This window comes from Lygodium microphyllum, chromosome 30 (assembly GCF_053477565.2).
Source record: "Lygodium microphyllum isolate KBCC chromosome 30, Lygodium_microphyllum_v1.1.10, whole genome shotgun sequence".
NCBI classification, from domain to species: Eukaryota; Viridiplantae; Streptophyta; class Polypodiopsida; order Schizaeales; family Lygodiaceae; genus Lygodium; species Lygodium microphyllum.
In genome coordinates this window covers 576,392-597,500 of record NC_141164.1, presented here as the reverse complement: position 1 = coordinate 597,500, position 21,109 = coordinate 576,392, and the positions used below count along the sequence as shown (strand labels likewise).

At 55.7% G+C, this 21,109-nt stretch overlaps 1 pseudogene; it reads left to right on the top strand.

The window, feature by feature from the left end:
- The first annotated feature begins 423 nt into the window (after positions 1 to 423).
- LOC148009463 (5S ribosomal RNA) lies at positions 424 to 542 on the top strand (annotated as a pseudogene).
- The last annotated feature ends 20,567 nt before the right edge of the window (positions 543 to 21,109 follow it).

Sequence of the window (21,109 nt, the reverse complement as noted above, 5' to 3'; positions counted from 1 at the left end):
TCCAAGTTTGTCCATGGCATGGATTCTATGACTCAATCTCATGTGCGCAGGGTTTAGTGCTCGCGTGGACACGGGTCCTCCATGGTATGAATGGCATGCCCCCCTCTCCCCCACCGCCTTGTGGCATGCTGTGGGCACGTGTACTCCATGGCACGTATTCTGTGGCTCGATCTTTTCTACGTCATCACCTAAGTGTACACGGGGTGCTCTTCACGTGGATGCTTGCCCTTCGTGTTAGAAATGGCACGCGACAGCGGCATTCAATCTTTTGTGTGTGGCCTCCATGTGCGCGGTGTGTAGGGTTCGCATTGAGTCGCATCATCCGTGGCATGAACGGAATGGCATGCCGCCATGCCTCGCTCTTGAGCTCTCTCGTGCCACTTTGTGAGTATACAAGAGCTCTTTGGAATTCCTTTGTGTTTGTGCTGCGGTCATACCAGTGCTAACACACCGGATCCCATCAGAACTCCGCAATTAAGCGCGCTTGGGCCAGAACAGTGTTAGGATGGGTGACCTCTTGGGAAGTCCTGGTGCTGCACCCTTTTGCATGCTTGTTTCCAGACCATGGCATGGAAATCCCCTCGGATCACTTCTTGACTCTCCAACGCTGACATCGTGGTAGGAAACCCCCTCGCCTTGCCATGATGTGGCGCCTCCTCTCCTCGTCGCGATTGTCTTTGCATACGTCGTGCTTGGTCCCTCCCTCTGCCTCGCTTTCATGTGATACCCCCTCATGATGTGAGGTTTTTTGGGAGCAGAGGGTGTGCCATGTTGTGGGGGGGTTCGGTGGAGCGGGGTTTTCCGAGGAGGGAGGGCATGCCATGTTGTGCAGGCGGGTTGTTGGAGCGAGGAATTTTGAGGAGGGAGGGTGTGCCATGTCACGGGGGGGTTGGGTGGTGCCATGTGGTGGGGGGGTTTTTTTAGGAGGTCCGCCGGGGGGTGGGTGGTTCCATGTTGCGGGAGGGGGTTGTGTGCAGTGGGGTCTGTGTGCCGTGTCATTACAGAGCGGGATTTCTGAGGAGGGAGGGTGTTCCATGTCGTGGGGGGGTGAGGTGACGTGCGGTGGGTGGAGCGGGGTTTTTCGAGGAGTGGTGTGGATCGAGCAGGGTTTTTCGAGGTGGGGTGCGCGGGGGATGCGCCGTGTCATGGGGGGTGAGGTGAGGTGGGATGCGCCATGTTGTGGGGGGGTGAGGTGAGGTGGGGTGGGGGGGTGTGTGCCTTGCTGTGTAAGGGGGGGTGAGGTGAAGTGGGGTGGGTCCAGCGTGGTTTATCGAGGCATGGTGGGGTGGTGTGGATGGAGTGAGGTTTTTTGAGGTACGGTGCGCGGGGGATGCGCCGTGTCGTGGGGGGGTGAGGTGGGCTGGGATGGGGTAGAGGGGGGTGAGGTGATCTGTGGTGTGGTGGGTCGAGAGGGGTTTTTCGAGGCATTGTGGGGTGGTGTGGATGGAGCGGGGTTTTTCAAGGTGGGGTGCGGGGGGGATGCGCCGTGTCGTGGGGGGGTGAGGTGAGGTGAGGTGGGGTGGGGGGGTGTGTCGTGTCGTGGGGGGGTGAGGTGAGGTGAGGTGGGTCGAGTGGGGTTTTTCGAGGCGTGGTTAGGTGGTGTGGATGGAGCGGGGTTTTTCGAGGTGGGGTGCAGGGGGCATGAGCCGCGTCGTGGGGGGGTGAGGTGAGGTGGGGTGGGGGGGTGTGCCATGTCGTGGGGGGGAAGAGGTGAGGTGGGGTGGGTCGAGCGGGGTTTTTTGAGGTGGGGTGCACGGGGGATGCGCCATGTCTTGGGGAGGTGAGGTGGGGTGGGAGCACCGTGTCATGGGGGGGTGAGGTGAGGTGGGGTAGGGGGGTGTGCCGTGTCATGGGGGGGGGTGAGGTGAGGTGGGTTAGGTCGAGCGGGGTTTTTCGAGGAGTGGTGGGGTGGTGTGGATGGAGTGGGGTTTTTCGAGGTGGGGTGAGGGGGGGATGTGCCGTGTCATGGGGGGTGAGGTAGGGTGGGATACGCCGTGTCGTGGGAAGGTGAGGGGAGGTGGGGTGGGTCAAGCGGGGTTTTTTGAGGCATGGTGGGGTGGTGTGGACCAAGCGGGGTTTTTTGACGTGGGGTTTAGGGGGGATGCACCGCGTCGTGGGGGGGTGAGGTGGGGTGGGGGGTGTGACACAGGGTGGAGTGGATCGAGCGAGGTTTTTGGAGGCGTGGTGGTATGGTGTGGATGGAGCAGGGTTTTTCGAGGTGGGGTGCCGGGGGGGATGCACCGTGTCGTTGGGGGGTGCGGTGGGGTGGGGGGTGTGCCGTGTCGTGGGGGGAGGGGTGACGCAGGGTGGGGTGGGTCGAGCAGGGTTTTTGGAGGCGTTGTGGGGTGGTGTGGATGGAGCAGGGTTTTTCGAGGTGGGGTGCAGGGGGGATGCGCCGCATCGTGGGGGGGTGAGGTGGGGTGGGATGCACCGTGTCGTAGGGGTGGGGGGTGAGGTGAGGTGGGGTGGGTCGAGCAGGGTTTTTTGAGGCATGGTGGGTTGCTGTGGATGGAGCAGGGTTTTTCGAGGTGGGGTGCGGGGGGGATGTGCCGCGTCGAGGGAGGGTGCGGTGGGGTGGGGGGTGTGCCGTGTCATGGGGGGGTGACACGGGGTGGGGTGGGTCGAGCGGGGTTTTGGAGGCATGGTGGGGAGGTGTGGATGGAGCGGGGTTTTTCGAGGTGGGGGGCGGGGGGGCGTTGTGGGGGGTGCGGTGGGGTGGGGGGTGTGCCATGTCGTGGGGGGGTGACGCGGGGTGGGGTGGATCGAGCGGGGTTTTTGGAGGCGTGGTGGGGTGGTGTGGATGGAGCAGGGTTTCTCGAGGTGGGGTGCAAGGGGGCGTCGTGGGGGGGTGCGGTGGGGTGTGTCATGTCATGGGGGGGTGATGCGGGGTGGGGTGGGTCGAGCGGGGTTTTTGGAGTCGTGGTGGGGTGGTGTGGATGGAGCGGGGTTTTTCGAGGTGGTGTGCAGGGTGGATGTGCTGCGTCGTGGGGGGCTGAGGTGGGGTTGGATGCGCCCTGTCGTGGGGGGCTGAGGTGGGGTTGGATGCGCCCTATCGTGGGGGTGGGGTGGTGAGGTGAGGTGGGGTGGATCGAGCGGGGTTTTTTGAGGCATGGTGGGGTACTCTGGATGGAGCCGGGTTTTTGGAGGCGTGGTGGGGTGCTGTGGATGGAGCGGGGTTTTTCGAGGTGGGGTGGGGGGGGACGTGCCGCGTCGTGGGGGGTGAGGTGGGATGGAAGGGGTGTGCCGTGTTGTGGGGTGGGGGGTGTGCCGTGTCATGGGGGGGTGAGGTGAGGTGCGGTGGGTTGAGTGAGGTTTTTTGAGGTGGGGTGGGGGGGCGGATGCACCGTGTCGTGGCGGGCTGAGATGAGGTGGGATGGGTTGAGCAGGGTTTTCTGCAGTTGGGTGGGGTGGTGTGGATGGAGTGGGATGTTTCGAGGTGGGGTGGGGGGTGTGCCCTGTCGTGGGGCATGGGGTGTGCCATGTCATAAGGGGTGAGGTGAGGTGGGGTGGGTTGAGCGGTGTTTTTTGAGGTGAGGTGGGGTGGTTTGGATGGAGGAGGGTTTTTGGGGGTGGGGTAGGGGCGATGCGCCGTGTCGTGGGGGGGTGAGGTGCGAGGGGGGGGGGGCAGGGGGCCTTCGGTGGAGTTGCATTTCTTTTGGGTTGGGGGGTGCGGGGAACGGACTTGGGTGGAATGGGTTTTTTTTTTTTGTTATGAGGTCTTGGGTAGAGCGGGGTTTTTTTTTTTTGGGGGGGGCGGAAAGGTTGGGTGGAGTGGGGTTTTCTTAGGGGGAAGGTGCATTGTGTCGTGGGGGGTGGGGTGGGGTGGGGTGGTGTGAGGTGTTTGGGAGGGAGGGCGGGGGTTGGGTGGAGCGGGGTTTTCTTATGGGGAAGGTGCACCACGTCGTGGGGGGGTGAGGTGAGGTGGAGTGGGGTGGTGTGAGGTGTTTTGGGGGGGAGGGCATGACACGACGCAACATGCTGCCCTCCCCTCAACACACACACCTGCCCACCATGACACGACGCCCCCCTCCCCCCTCAACACACACCACACCATATCGTGGCGCACCCTCCCCCCTCCACACACACACCCACCCACCATGTCGCGATGCCCCCTCCCCCCCCATGCCACGACATGACGCGACACGCCCCCTCCCCAACATAATATGACATCCCCCCTACCCCCCATGACATGACGCAATGCACCCGCCCCCTCTTAAACATAATATGACATCCCCCCCTCGCGCCCCCTGCCCATGACATGACGTGACACGACACGACACATCCCCCCCATGACATGACGCGATGCGCCTGCCTCCCCCTCCTCCTCTCCCTCCCAAACATAACATGACATCCCCTCTCCATGACACGACACGACGCGACGCGCCCCCCTCCCCCGCCCCAATATAACATGACATCGGCCCCCCCAATGCCACGACACAATGCGACGCACCCCCCTTTCCAACATAACATGACATCCCCCCCCATCCCCCCCTATGACACGACGCGACGCGCCCCCTCCCCAACATAACATGACATCCTCTCTCCCCCCTCCCCATGACATGACGCGATGGGCCCCCCACCCCCTCCCCATGACATGACGCGATGGGCCCCCCACCCCCTCCCCAACATAACATGGCATCCCCCCCTCTCCCCATGACATGACACGACACACCACACCCCCCTTCCCCTCCACAACATGACATGACACCCCCCCCACCGCATCACAGGACACGACGCGACGCGGCCCCCTCCCCCTCCCCAACATAACATGGCATCCTCCCCCCTCCGCCCCCCCTCCCCATGACATGACATGACGTGACGCCCCCCCTCTCCCCCCTTAACACACACCACACCATGTCGGGACACGCCCTCCCCCCCCGCTTCCCACAATGCACACACCCACCCACCATGTCGCAAACCCCCCCCATGCCACAACACAACGCGACACACCCCCTCCCCAACATAACATGACATCCCCCCTCCCGCCCCCCATGACATGATGCGATGCACCCCCTACCCCCTCCCCAACATAACATGGCATCCCCCCCACTCCCCATGACACTACATGATGCACCACGCCCCCCTTCTGCTCCCCAACATGACATGACATCCCCCCCACCCCATGATAGGACACGAGGCGACGCGGCCCCCTCCCCCTCCCCAACATAACATGGCATCATCCCCCCTCCCCCCCATGACATGACACGACGTGATGCCCCCCCCTCTCCCCCCTCAACACACACCACACCATGTCGCGACGCGCCCTCCCACCCCCCCCCCCCCCCCCCCGCGCTTCCCTCAACACACACACCCACCCACCATGTCGCAACGCCCCCTCCCCCCCCCCCAGGCCACGACATGATGCGACACCCCCCCTCCCCAACATAACATGACATCTCCCCTCCCCCCCATGACGTGACGTGACACGACTTCCCCCCTCCCCAACATAACATGACATCCCCCCCTCAAGCCCCCCCTGCATGACACGACGTGATGCGCCACCCCCCCTCCCCCTCCCCAACATATCATGATATCCCCCCCTGACACGACACGATGCAACGCGCCCCCTTCCCCCTCCCCAACATGACGTGACATCCCCCCCTCCCCCCCTGCCCCATGACATGACACGATGCGACGTGCCCCCCTCCCCTTAACACACACACCCACCCACCATGACGCCCCCCCCAACACACACCACACCATGTCGTGACGCGCCCTCCCCCCTCCAAAATTTGGCCCCCCCTTCTCCCCTCAACACACACCACACCATGTCCCGATGCGCGCCCCCCTCCCCCCATGACATCCCCCCCATCCCATGATATGACACGACGCGACATGCCCCCCTCCCCTTAACACACACCCCCACCCACCATGACACCCCCTCCCCCCCCAACACACACCACACCATGTCGCGACGCGCCCTCCGCCCCTCCAAAATTCGGCGCCCCCCCCTTCCCCCCTCAACACACACCACACCATGTCGCGACACGCCTCCCCCCCATGACATCGCCCCCCCCATGTCGTGTCATGGGGGGGGGGGGGGGCGTCGTGACATGTTGTGGTGTGTGTTGAGGGGGGAAGGGGGGGCCGAATTTTGGAGGTGCGGGGGAGGGCGTGTCATGTCATGGGGGGGGGCGCGTCGCATCGTGTCGTGTCATGCGGGGGCGGGGGCGGCGCGTCGCGACATGAGGTGGTGTGTGTTGAGGGGGCATCGTGTCATGTCATGGGGAGGAGGGGATGCCATGGGGGGGCTCGTAGCTTCGCGTCGTGTCGTGTCATGGGGGGTGGGGGGATGTCATGGGGGGGCACGTCGCGTCGTGTCGTGTCATGGGGGGGCGCATCGCATCGCATCATGTCGTGTCATGGGAGGTGTGGGGGGATGTCATGGGGGGCGCGTCGCATCGTGTCGTGTCATGGGGGGTGGGGGGATGTCATGGGGGGGAGGGGGGTTGTCATGTTATGTTGGGGAGGGGGCGCGTCACGTCGTGTCATGCCATGGTGGGGGGAGGGGGTGTCGCGACACCCTGGGTCACCCCCCACGATACGGCACACCCCCCCCACCCCACCGCACCCCCCCACGACGCGGCGCTTCCCCCCACCCCACCTCGAAAAACCCCACTCCATCCACACCACCCCACCACGCATTCAAAAATCCCGCTCGACCCACCGTGGCCTGCATCACCCCCATGACACGGCACACCCCCCCACCCCACCGCACCCCCCCACGACGCCCCTCCGCACCCCACCTCGAAAAACCCTGCTCCCTCCACACCACCCCACCATGCCTCCGAAAACCCTACTCGACCCACCCCACACCGCGTCACCCCCCCCCCCCCCCCCCCAACGACACGGCACACCCCCCCACCCCACCGCACCCCCCCACGATGCCCCCCTGCACCCCACCTTGAAAAACCCTGCTCCATCCACACCACCCCAGGACGCCTCCCGAAACCCTGCTCGACCCACACCCCCATGACACGGCACACCCCCCCCACCCCACCGCACCCCCCACGACGCGGCGCATCCCCCCCACCCCACCTCGAAAAACCCCACTCCATCCACATCACGACATGGTGTCATGTGTTAAGGGGAGGGGGGCACGTCACGTCGTGTCATGTCATGGGGCGGGGGGGGGCGTCGCAACATGGTGTGGTGTGTGTTGAGGGGGAAGGGGGGGGCCGAATTTTGGAGGTGGGGGGGAGGGCGCGTCACGACATGGTGTGGTGTGTGTTGGGGGGGGGGTGTCATGGTAGGTGGGTGTGTGTGTTAAGGGGAGGGGGGCAGTCACGTCGTGTCATGTCATGGGGGGGCGAGGATGTCATGGGGGGGGCGCGTCGCATCGTGTCATGTCATGGGTGGGGGGGGAGGTGGGGTGGGGATGTCATGGGGAGGGGGGCGCGGCACATCGCGACATGGTGTGGTGTGTGTTGAGGGGGGAAGGGGGGCGTGTCGCGACATGGTGTTGTGTGTGTTGAGGGGGGAATGGGGAGGGGCCGAATTTTGGAGGGGGGCACGTCGCGTTGTATCGTGTCATGGGCGGAGGGGGGTGGGGTGGGGATGTCATGGGGGGGGGGGGCGGCACATCGCGACATGGTGTGGTGTGTGTTGAGGGGGGAAGGGGGAGGGGCCGAATTTTGGAGCGGGGGGATATCATGTTATGTTGGGGAGGGGGAGGGGGGCGTGTCGCGTCATGTCGTGTCATGTCATCCATGGGGGGTGGGGGGTGGGGGGCGTCGCGACATGTTGTGGTATGTGTTGAGGAGGGAAGGGGGGGGCGAATTTTGGAGGTGGGGGGGATGGCGCGTCGCGACATGGTGTGGTGTGTGTTGGGGGGGGGCGTCATGGTGGGTGGGTGTGTGTGTTAAGGGGAGGGGAGCACATCACATCGTGTCATGTCATGGGGCAAGGGGGGGTGTCGCGACATGGTGTGGTGTGTGTTGAGGGGGGAATTGGGGGGCCAAATTTTGGAGGTGGGGAGGAGGGCTTGTCGCGACATGGTGTGGTGTTTGTTCGGGGGGGGCGTCACATCGTGTCGTGTCATTTGGGGGGGGGCGTCATGACATGTTGTGGTGTGTGTTGAGGTGGGAAGGGGGGGCGAATTTTGGAGGTGAGGGGGAGGGCGCATCGTGACATGGTGTGGTGTGTGTTGGGGGGGCGTCGCGTCGTGTTGTGTCATGGGGAGGGGGGCGTCGCGACATGTTGTGGTGTGTGTTGAGGGGGGAAGGGGGGGCCAAATTTTGGAGGTGGGGGGGAGGGTGTGTCATGTCATGGGTGGGGATGTCATGGGGGGGGGCGCGTCGCGACATGGTGTGGTGTGTGTTGAGGCGGGAAGGGGGGGCGCATCGCGACATGGTGTGGTGTCATGTCATGGGGCGGGGGGATGGCATGGCATGGGGGGGGTCGCGTCGTGTAGTGTCATGGGGGTTGGGGGGGATGTCATGGGGGCGGCGCATCGTGTCGTGTCGTGTCATGGGGGGGGGGAAGGGGGGGCGGCGCGTCGTGACATGGTGTGGTTTGTGTTGAGGGGGGAAGGGGGAGGGGCCGAATTTTGGAAGGGGGGATATCACGTTATGTTGGGGATGGGGAGGGGAGCGTGTCGCGTCGTGTCATGTCGTGTCCTGTCATCCGCGGGGGGCAGGGGAGGGGGCATCACGTCGTGTCATGTCATGGGGCGGGGGGGTGTCGCGACATGTTGTGGTGTGTGTTGAGGGGGGAAGGGGGGGCGAATTTTGGAGGTGGGGGGGAGGGCGCATCGTGACATGGTGTGGTGTGTGTTGGGGGGGGGGCATCATTGTGGGTGGGTGTGTGTGTTAAGGGGAGGGGGCACGTCGCGTCGTGTCATGTCATGGGGGGGCGGGGATATCATGGGGGGGGGCGGCGCGTTGCGTCATGTCATGTCATGGGGGGTGGAGGGGGCACGTCGCGTCGTGTCATGTCATGGGGGGGCGGGGATATCATGGGGGGGGCGGCGCGTCGCGTCGTGTCATGTCATGGGGGGTGGAGGGGGATGTCATGGGGGGGGCACATCGCGTCGTGTCGTGTCATGGGTGGGGGGGTGGGGTGGGGATGTCATGGGGAGGGGGTGGGGGCGGCACGTCGCGACATGGTGTGGTGTGTGTTGAGGGGGGAAGGGAGAGGGGCCGAATTTTGGAGGGGGGGCCGTCGTGACATGGTCATGGGGGGGTGGGGTGGGGATGTCATGGGGGGTGTCGCGTCGTGTCATGTCATGGGGCGGGGGGGTGGGGTGGGGATGGCATGGGGGGGAGGGAGGGGGCCGCGCGACGCGACATGGTGTTGTGTGTGTTGAGGGGGGAAGGGGGACGGGCCGAATTTTGGAGGGGGGATGTCATGTTTTGTTGGGGAGGGGGAGGGGGCGCGTCGCGTCGCGTCGTGTCATGTCATCCATGGGGGGCGGGGGGAGCGTCACGTCGTGTCATGTCATGGGGCAGGGGGGCGTCGCGACATATTGTGGTATGTGTTGAGGGGGGAAGGGGGGGCCGAATTTTGGAGGTGGGGGGGATGGCGTGTCATGTCATGGGGGGGCGCGTCGCGACATGGTGTGGTGTCATGTCATGGGACGGGGGATGTCATTGGGGGGGGCGCGTCGCCTCGTGTCGTGTCATGGGAGGTGGGGGGATGTCATGGGGGGGGCGTGTTGCGTCATGTCATGTCATGGGGTAGTGGGTGGGGGATGTCATGGGGGGGGCGGGGGCAGGGGCGGCGCGTCGCGACATGGGGCGGTGTGTGTTGAGGGGGCATCGTGTCATGTCATGGGGCGGCGGGGATGTCATGGGGGAGGCGCGTCGCGTCGTGTCATGGGGGGGCGCATCGCGTCGTGTCGTGTCATGAGGAGGTGCATCGCATCGTGTCATGGGGGTGGGGGGATGTCATGGGGGGCGCGTCGTGTCGTGTCGTGTCATGGGGGGGCGCGTCGCATCGCATCATGTCGTGTCATGGGGGTGGGGGGGATGTCATGGTGTGAGGTGCCCGCCCATCGGCATTCCAGGAACTCTTTTAGCGGTCTATCGAGAAACAAATCTAAGCGTCACTGCCCGGCACTCCCAAGGAATGTTCCGAGTTTTGTCGCCTAGGGTTTCCCGAATCCGCCTCGCAACGAAACTTTCACGACCGAACCCACTAGGATCGACCTGAAATTCGGGTACCTAGTTGTCAAGGTCTCCTATTAGCATTCTAGCATCGGGTTTTGGACATCCTACTTTATGCAGAGATACCCAATCCGAAGCAGACCCATGCCGCACTTGGTTCAAAGAGAATGGGAAACGAGAGGGATGCGTTGCTCAACCTCTCTGCCCATAGGGCATAGTCCCATTCCGGTCCCCTAAAACGGCATGAATCGGGTTCTAACCTATCAATACCTAAAGGTCGAATGACGATAAAAACTTGTGAGAAGCCTCCCAGTTCTCTGGGACCACCCTGCCATAGGACTGACCCGTCGGGGGTTCCACCCACCCGCTTCCCTTAATAGCTTTAGTTTTCTAATTAGGTCCTACCACATTTATATGTGACACTTAAAATCAGCTTCATTAATTAAGCCTTTTAGGGAACAAGGTTCATTCGCGTAAATTATAGCACAGACACGAAAACAGAGCAAAGCAATCTATTGATAAACAAGATCAAACAAGTTCCTTAACTTATCTTCAAGTTAATCTTTGTCTCCCGCCCATACAGGAGAAATTATTTTTCGCTTCTGTCAAACAGAAGTATCCCTTCTGCCCTGCAGAAGTAACTGGTCCAATTCACACGGCACCAAAACTCAATCCTTTATCTAGAATAGGATCTCCCAACATGCCCAGATGTTGGGGGCCACGGAGGTCTTCAACTCCATTCTTGACCTAGCAAGGGGTGTCCAGAGCTCCAACTGACCCACAAGCTGTCTAGGAGCGAAACATCATTCCCGTGGTTGGCCTTTTCACCACTCAACCTTCGGCCCATGAATCGAGCAGTGCCCTCTCGGGTTACTACACGGTGCGACCATGGAGGTGATCCACCCGTACAATATATCCTTCCTTAATTAAATCCTTTAAGAATCAAGCACAAACAAGGCATTCAGCCTAATATCATTTTCTAAGAAAACATTCCTTTAATCCCATGGCGACTTGTCATCACAGACCCTTGCCATGCGTTTACCATAAATCACAAGCACTTGGAATAATCATCCAAACAATAACTAACAACTAGTTGAATGTAAAAACATTTAGGATGTTGTTCGATCAATCAACAAAACCAATTGCATTATTTCCAAAACAATACAAGAGTAGATGATATAATATTTTCCATTGCATATTTGCTCTCCCCCTTGGGATCTAAGAGCAATACCATGCAAAAATGTTCTTAACACTTCCTTCCTTCGGCTAGGGCACATATGTTAAGGGTTCAAACACTATTCATGATGTAAGTTCTATAGGTTACTTCCCTTGCTTGATAACCCAACCCTAGATTTGGATTGGCAAAAGTCATCGTTATGTGACGAAACTCAAGACATCCTAATTTTATCCCTTATGATCAATTTCTTGTACTAGCCCTTAGTCAAGTCATGAGGCAACTAGAAATTTATCCTCATATATCAAACATGTCATAGGCATAACGTATAAATACTTGATAAGATAAGTGTGAGATTATCTCAAGTAATTAGACTTTAACATGCCTTGCCTTGAGCTAGAATATAATTCTTCTTAATATTTGGGCTCTTAAGCTAAGTACTTTTGAAGTATCTAAACTTTAAACTAGTACTTCTCTATTCATGATTCTTAATGTCATATTCTTTTAGCAATCATGCTAGTTATAACCCTTGACTATACTTAAATCTAGCACTTGTATGCCCAATCTTTTAATGTCGTTCTTTTGACGACTATGCCATTCACAACGCTTGACTGATTCTTCCTTGTAATTGCTCTACTAGCAAATAAGTCATATGTAACTAGGTGCAATTGTTGACATGGCAAGCTCAACACATGTGGACATGGATGATGGACCGCTTGGTTAGATGGGTCCACACGTCTACACTTAGCACGTCGGTGGTCATTATGACTCTCACATGGCCACTGACTCATTACTTATTATATTCAGGTTGTTACACCTATTTACAGCTGGCATAGTTATAGCGCCATTCGACTAGTATAGTCGGTTATGCATTGTTTGACTTAGTAGGCCACTTTCCTTTTATGTTGTATCTTATCTATACTTTGTGTACATTGTAAAGTGTGTGGAAGAAGAAGAAGAAATCAGCAAGAAAACGTTTTGGCCTCCATCTCTCTTATTGTCTCTTGAGTGAGCTTCTCCTTGTGCATTCTGTGTGTGTTCGGCGCAGCATCTTGAGCAATCCCCTCCACCACGCGATTCTTGACATGGTATCAGAGCCGCGCCATTGAGAGAGGCTGATTTCGAAGGTTGAAGTGAAGGAGAAGAAGCAAGGTTCGAGAAAGCAAGCTACGGGTAAGAATCTCTCCCATTCTTCCACTCCTTCTCTTGGATAGTGCCTGTGGAGGCACCGGAAGCAGGGCAGAGCAAAAATCTCAGATTGCAGTGAGATTTGGTGTGCGCGAAGAGCGCTGTATATTCTGCAGCTAAGCCCTTTAGGGCTTATCCGCAGAGATTTTGGGCATTTGAGGCCGTTTCAGGGCCCGTTTTAGAGCCGCAAGGTTGCGGACAGCAGTTTCGGGGTACACTGTGACTTCGACTGTATTGACCGAACGTGGGTGCGCAGGTTACAGATTTCAGATCTATAAGTTCAAAGGTGTTTACCAGTGAGTAAACACAAGGTTTATCTGCAAACTGGTTGCAGATTGCATGTATTGTTGAGCAGACAGTGGAAAAGGCTGTCTGGTGAATTGCTGTGTACTACAGGTCGAGGGTTGCAGAAGATTTGCTTGCTGTTTGGTATTATTATTGTGATAATGGCAGAGAATAGTGGAAGCCCCATCATTGAGAAGCTCGACAAGAACAACTACCCTTCATGGAAGTTCCGTGTCACGAACTTTCTTATTGGAAAAGGCCTCTACGAGTTCGTTTCAGGTGAAGAAAAGGAGCCGGAGGTGAGTGATTCTCCAACTGCAGAAGAGACAAAGGCACGAAAGGAATGGAATGCAAAAGACAAGAAGGTCATGTATTGGTTGTCTGCAGTAATTGACAATAACATGCTGGGACACATTAGAAATGCAGAGAATGCATATGCAACTTGGACCATACTTGAAAGTATGTTTTCTGTAAATACAAAGGCACGAAAGATTCAACTCAAGCAAGAGTTGAATACATTAAAGAAAGGGAAGATGTCTATCAATGAGTATGCACTGAAGGTAAGAAGCATTGCAGATGCATTGGCAGCGATTGATGCAATGCCCGATGATGATGATTTGGTGTCGTCTACCTTGGGTGGACTTAACAATGAAAAGGCTTGGAAGTCTTTTGTAACTTCCGTATATGTGAGAAAGCCATTTCCAGATTTCGATGAATTGGTCTCTCTTATGATCACTGAAGAGATCAACATGCAGAGTGAGACATCTGAAAGAAGTGGTGAACAGGTCCAAGATTTCTACTCCAGTTCTGGAAGGGGACGTGGCAGGTTCTCTTCAAGAGGCCGTGGTGCAGGACGTGGTAGTGATAACCAGCAAAACAGATTGAATCAGCAATTTGGCGATATACAGGTTTCAGGAGGTCGTGGTAACTTTAGAGGCAGGGGGAGCTTTAGAGGAAGAGGTGGATGGCAGAACAGAGGTTCTAACAACTCTGGTATTGTGTGCCACTACTGTGGCAAAATAGGTCATATTGCAGCCCAATGTTATGCTAAGAGAGATGATATCCGCAGTGGTAAGTTGCAGCAAGGAAACTATGCATCGTCTTCACGACAGAATGAAGACAAAAATGAACGTTTGTTCGTTATGCAGCATATGCTGAATGCTGTTACAGGAAAGGGAACACATGAAGATGTTTGGTATGTTGATTCAGGTGCATCCAATCATATGACCAGCCATGCAGAATGGTTTGGAGAGATGCAGGATTTGCAGAATGCAGGTTATGTGCAGACGGGTGATGACTCATGCCACCCAATTTCACACATTGGAAAAGTTCCCTTGTCCTTGCATGATGGTAAGACAAAGAGTCGTTCAGATGTATTACATGTGCCATCTATTACAAAGAATTTGGTGTCAGTCGGTCAAATGGTAGAGCAAGGGCTGCAAGTCAGATTTAATGCAAAGGGCTGCTTTGTAGAAGACTTCAATGACAAGTGCAGGTTGGTAGCAAAGGGAAGTAGAGTTGGACGTATGTTCACTCTAGATGCTGGAATTCCTACTATGAATGCGGCTATGTATGCCAAAGGAAAAGGTGTTGTTGCAGACATTGAAATTTGGCACAAACGCATTGGACATGCAAATGTACAAAGGCTGAAATTAATGCAGTCCAAAGGGTTGGTTACAGGTTTGCCTACATTTAAAGTTGCAGAATTTCAGAAGGTATGTGAAGCATGTCAGTTTGGTAAGCAGGCAAGACAACCCTTTTCACATGACAGAGATGTAAGCAGAAATATCCTTGATGTTGTGCATACAGACATTTGGGGGCCTACACAAAATGTATCTCTTGGAGGCAGTTCATACTTTGTCACATTCATTGATGATTGCTCTAGAAAGCTGTGGGTATATTTTATGAAGGAAAAGAGTGAAGCTTTTGAGCACTTTAGAACTTTCAAGGCTGCAGTTGAAAGAGAAACAGGCTTGAAAGTAAAGTGCCTGAGGTCAGATGGAGGGGGAGAGTACCTCTCAAATGAGTTCAGTGATTTTCTGAGGTCTCATGGGATAAAGAGACAGTTCACATGCAGGTATATCCCACAGCAAAATGGGGTTGTAGAAAGGAAAAACAGGCATATTGCAGAAGTTGCACGCGCCTTGATGGCTGAAAAGAATATGCCTAAGCATTTTTGGTCTGAGGCTGTTCATACTGCTGTTTATATTATGAACAGAACTCCCACAGCTGCAGTTCATGGTATGACCCCCGAAGAATGTTTTACAGGTAAGAAGCCTGATGTTTCACACTTGAAAGTATTTGGCTGCATTGCGTATGTTCATGTGCCAGATGAGTTGCGGAAGAAACTGGATCCAAAGGCTGAAAAGTGTATCTTTATTGGATACTCTTTAGAGCAGAAAGGGTATCGTTGTTACAACCCTGCCACATGTAAGTTTAGAGTGAGCAGGGATGTCATCTTTGATGAAATGAGCAGTTGGTATGCATCTAGTGGTGATACATTGGATGTTGATGATGATCATGATACTCATGTGCAGGCTGAAAAGCAAGAATCAGAGACTCTTAGTGGACCAGAGACATCATCTGGTAGTCCTTGGTCTGGGAGACTAAGGAGTACCTCTACATCTTCGGGTGCATCTAGTAGCACTACAGGTAAAGACAAAGGAAAGAATAAGGTGTCAGAAGGCATTGATGCAGTTCTTGATGGAGACTCCAGTGGCTCAGACAGCTTGGATGATGAGCTTGGCATTCCTTCAGTGAGGACTCCAGGTGTGCAGAGAGCACGTGTTAATGCAAAGACTCCATTGAGTGATCCAGTGGTACGCAGGTCTAGCAGGGTGAGATACCCTGTTAAAAGATTTGGTTTTGAGGGTTATGCAGCTCACCATTATGCTTATATGGTGAAACTAGTTGAGGATGTTGAGCCCACATGTTTTGAGGAGGCTGTTGGTCATGCTCATTGGGATGCAGCAATGGATGAGGAGATGGATGCACTAGAGGCCAATAAGACTTGGGATCTAGTATCATTGCCAAAGGGAAAGAAAGCTATTGGATGTAAGTGGGTTTATAAGATTAAGCACAATGCAGATGGTTCTATTAGCAGGTACAAAGCTAGGCTGGTTGTAAAAGGCTATGCCCAGATATATGGCATAGATTATGATGAAACCTTCAGTCCAGTTGCTAGGATGGCAACTGTCAAATGTGTGATTGCTTTGGCAGCAGCCAAAGGTTGGAGGTTGCAGCAAATGGATGTAAAGAATGCCTTCTTGCATGGTGATTTGCAGGAAGAAGTGTACATGGATCAGCCAGCAGGTTATGAAGATTTAGAGCATCCCACGTATGTGTGCAGGTTGAAGAAGGCACTCTATGGGCTCAAGCAAGCACCTAGAGCATGGTCTGACAAGATCAGAGAGTATATTGTCAATATTGGCTTTTATGTTTCTGATGCTGATCACTCACTTTATGTGAGAAAGGGAGATATAGGTTTGGTCATCATAGTCATCTATGTGGATGACTTGATTATTACAGGTGATAGTGATAGTGGGATTGCTGAAGTCAAGGGTTGTTTGAAGATGAAGTTTGAGATGAAGGATTTAGGTGAGCTAAGGTACTTCCTTGGCATTGAGGTGATCAGATGTGATGATGGTATATGGCTGTCCCAAAGACAGTATGGCTTGGATATGTTGTCCAAGTATGGTATGACTGCATGCAAACCACTTTCAGTCCCGTTGGAGCAGAATGTAAAGCTGAGTGCTGATGTTGGGGATGAGATAGAAGACCCTACTATGTTCAGGAGGATAGTGGGGAGTTTGATCTACATGACCATTACAAGGCCAGACTTGAGCTATGTTGTTGGTCTTGTGAGTCAGTTTATGCAAGTACCTAGAAAGCCACATTTGGATGCAGTGAGACGCATATTGAGATATGTGAAGTCCACATTACATTATGGGCTTTTCTATGAGGCAGGTACAGATGTACAGGTGTTTGGATACACAGATGCAGATTGGGCTGGTAGTATGTCTGATAGAAGATCTACCAGCGGATACATGTTCTCTCTTGGTAGTGCAGCAGTTGCATGGAGTAGCAAAAAGCAATCTACAGTTGCTTTGTCGAGTACAGAGGCTGAGTATAGAGGTGCTGCTGTTGCAGCATGTGAGGTAGTATGGCTGCAAAAGTTATTGGCTAATTTGGATGTGCAGGTGGAAAGTCCAGTTGTCATTTATTGTGACAACATGAGCAGTATACAGTTGGCTAGGAACCATGTGTTCCATGCCAGGACAAAACATATTGAGGTACACTACCACTTTGTGAGAGAGAAGGTACTAGCAGGTGAGATTGACTTGGTGTATGTCAGCACACAGGATCAGATAGCTGATATCTTCACGAAGGCATTGGGTACAGAGAAGCTTCAAAAGTTTCGAAGCTTACTTGGAGTTGCAGAGATGCAGTTGAGCTTGAGGGGGAGTGTTGAGATGGCAAGCTCAACACATGTGGACATGGATGATGGACCGCTTGGTTAGATGGGTCCACACGTCTACACTTAGCACGTCGGTGGTCATTATGACTCTCACATGGCCACTGACTCATTACTTATTATATTCAGGTTGTTACACCTATTTACAGCTGGCATAGTTATAGCGCCATTCGAGTAGTGTAGTCGGTTATGCATTGTTTGACTTAGTAGGCCACTTTCCTTTTATGTTGTATCTTATCTAAACTTTGTGTACATTGTAAAGTGTGTGGAAGAAGAAGAAGAAATCAGCAAGAAAACGTTTTGGCCTCCATCTCTCTTCTTGTCTCTTGAGTGAGCTTCTCCTTGTGCATTCTGTGTGTGTTCGGCGCAGCATCTTGAGCAATCCCCTCCACCACGCGATTCTTGACAGCAATTATCTTCCCTTGATATATGCACTTCACAAACTCCATCTTCCGAGTAAGTGAGATGAAATTTATCCTTTTCCATGATCTATTCTTGTGCAATAGTATGGAGCCTAACGAATCTCATACGAGAATCAAAGCAAGCATCTATCAACTTGAAAATACATTACTTACGACCGGAACTATAGTTGGATTGACAGTGATGCCTTTGCTCGAAGCCTTGTTGTTGGTTGCGGGATTGTCATCCGCACGCGACATTCTTCGCTTGGAAGCCATCATCCACAGGTAGACTCAAGAGATTAAGAAGGTGGAATAGATTCAAGATGGGAGAGTGTAAGAGAAGATGGTTTAGTCGAGGATCGAGATAGAGGGAATTGAGCTAATTCTCTTCCTTGCAACCTCTCGGGGTGACTCTTCTCTCTCTCTCTCTCAAGCTCTCTTTCAAGTTCTTCCTCACAATCTCTTGGAGGAGTATCCTCTTCTCTACCTCTCTCTCGTAGCCTCTCAGTGTCTCCTTATGCTTTTTATGCCTCTCCCATGCCTCATATTTATAGTGAATTAGAGAAGAGGGCTTGTGGTTGAGAAGTAGAGCTCTTTATGGAGGGGGATCTTGGAAAGATCAGTGATCTGATGCTCAGATCATAAATCTGATGGTTCCATTGGCTCCGAAAGGGGGGTAAAACCCCAAGACTCTTGGTTAGAAAGCTCTCAGTTCACTCCTTCTTCTTTTCTCTGTTCGAAGTGCTATTTACTGCCTGTAAACTGCGATCGCGGCGCGCGCGATTTCGCCAGTCACTTTTCTTTATTTTTCATTTTATAAAAACTTCAAACTAACTAAAATATCACTTGTCTTTTCTTTTAAATGACATCTAGTTCCATATAGTTTTTTTTAGGATAATATCTAAAATATCTAAAATATACTAGCTTTGCCCAAAATCTAATGTTTTTGGACCTTCCAAACTATACACATGAACTTAGTGATTAATATAACTCATAAGTCTCGTTCATGTTGTAATTTACGTGAAGGGTAGCTACGGTCTTTGCCAATTCGAGAAAAGTATCGAATTTACGACTCTTGATTTTTCTAAATAAAATATTTTAAATTAAATAAAAATGATCAATAATTAATGTTAGTTAGTTTTTACCTTAGTTAGTCTTTAGTTAGTAATCTTACTAACTTATTAATTGACTAACTAACTTACGAACCAACCAACTAACTTTTATTGTGCGGAGATATTACACATGGGGGGCGCGTCGCGTCGTGTCGTATCATGGGGGGTGGGGGGGATGTCATGGGGGGGGAGGGGGGTTGTCATGTTATGTTGGGAAGGGGGCGCGTCGCATCATGTCGTGGCATGGTGGGGGGGGAGGGGGCGTCGCGACACCCCGGGTAACCCCCCACGACACGGCACACCCCCCCACCCCACCGCACCCCCCCACGACGCGCCGCCTCCCCCCCATCCCACCTCGAAAAACCCCGCTCCATCCACACCACCCCACCACGCCTCCAAAAACTCCGCTCGACCCACCTTGCCCCGCGTCACCCCCCCACGACACGGCACACCCCCCACCCCACCGCACCCCCCACGACGCCCCCCCGCACACCACCTCGGAAAACCCCGCTCCCTCCACACCACCCCACCACGCCTCCGAAAACCCCGCTCGACCCACCCCACCCCGCGTCTCCCCCCCCCCCACGACACACCCCCTACCCCACCGCACCCCCCCACGACGCCCCCCCGCACCCCACCTCGAAAAACCCCGCTCCCTCCACACCACCCCACCACGCCTTCGAAAACCCCGCTCGACCCACCCCACCCCGTGTCACCCCCCACGACACGGCACACCCCCCCACCCCACCGCAACCCCCGACGACGCCCCCCCGCACCCCCCCAGGATGCCCCCCCCCGCATCTCACCTCAAAAAACGCCGCTCGACCCATCCCACCCCACGTCACCTCCCCCACGACGCCCCCTGCACCCCACCTTGAAAAACCCCGCTCCATCCACACCACCCCACAACGCCTCCCGAAACCCCGCTCGACCCACCCCACCCCGCGTCACCCCCCCATGACACGGCACACCCCCCACCCCAGCAACCCCCCCACGACGCCCCCCCGCACCCCACCTCGAAGAACCCCGCTCCCTCCACACCACCCCACCACGGCTCCGAAAACCTCGCTCGACCCACCCCACGCCGCGTCACCCCCCCTCTCCCCCCTCAACACACACCACACCATGTTGTGACTCCCCCTCCCCCCCTCGCACCCACCCACCATGTCGCAACGTCCCCCCCCATGCCATGACACGACGCGACACGCCCCCTCCCCAACATAACATGACATCCCCCCTCCCCCCATGACATGACGCGATGCGTCCCCCACCCCCTCCACAACATAACATGGCATCCCCCCTCTCCCCATGACACGACACGATGCACCACGCCCCCCTTCCCCTCCCCAACATGACATGACATCCCCCCCACCCCATGATAGGACACGACGTGACGCGGCCGCCTCCACCTCCCCAACATAACATGGCATCCTCCCCCCTCCCCACCCCTCCCCATGACATGACATGACGCAACGCCCCCCTCTCTCCCCCCTCAACACACACCACACCATGTCACGACGCGCCCTCCCCCCCGCTTCCCTCAACACACACACCCACCCACCATGTCGCAACGCCCCCTCCCCCCCATGCCATGACATGATGTGACACCCCCCCTCCCCAACATAACATGACATCCCCCCTCCCCCCCCCATGACATGACGCGACGTGCCTGCTCCCCTCCCTAACATAACATGACATTTCCCCCTCGAGCCCCCCCCACCGCATGACACGATGTGATGCACCGCCCCCCCTCCCCAACATATCATGAAATCCCCCCTGACACGACACGATGCGACGCGCCCCCCTCCCCCTCCCCAACATGACGTGACATCCCCCCTCCCCCCTCGCCCCATGACATGACACGACGTGACGTGCCCCCTCCCCTTAACACATACACCCACCCACATGACGCCCCCCCAACGCACACCACACCATGTCGCGACGCGCCCTCAGCCCTCCAAAATTCCACCCGCCCCCTTCCCCCCTCAACACACACCACACCATGTCGTGAAACGCACCCCCCACCCAATGACATGACACGACGTGACGTGCCCCCCTCCCCTTAACAAACACACCCACCCACCATGACGCCCCCCTCCCAACACACACCACACCATGTCGGGAGGTGCCCTCCCCCCTCCAAAATTTGGCCCCCCCCTTCCCTCCTCAACACACACCACACCATGTTGCGATGCGCGGCCCCCCCCCCGTCCCCCCCCATGACATGACACAACGTGACATGCCTCCCTCCCCTTAACACACACCCCCACCCACCATGACACCCCCTCCCCCCCCAACACACACCACACCATGTCGCGACGCACCCTCCCCCCTCCAAAATTCGGCCCCCCCTTCCCCCCTCAACACAC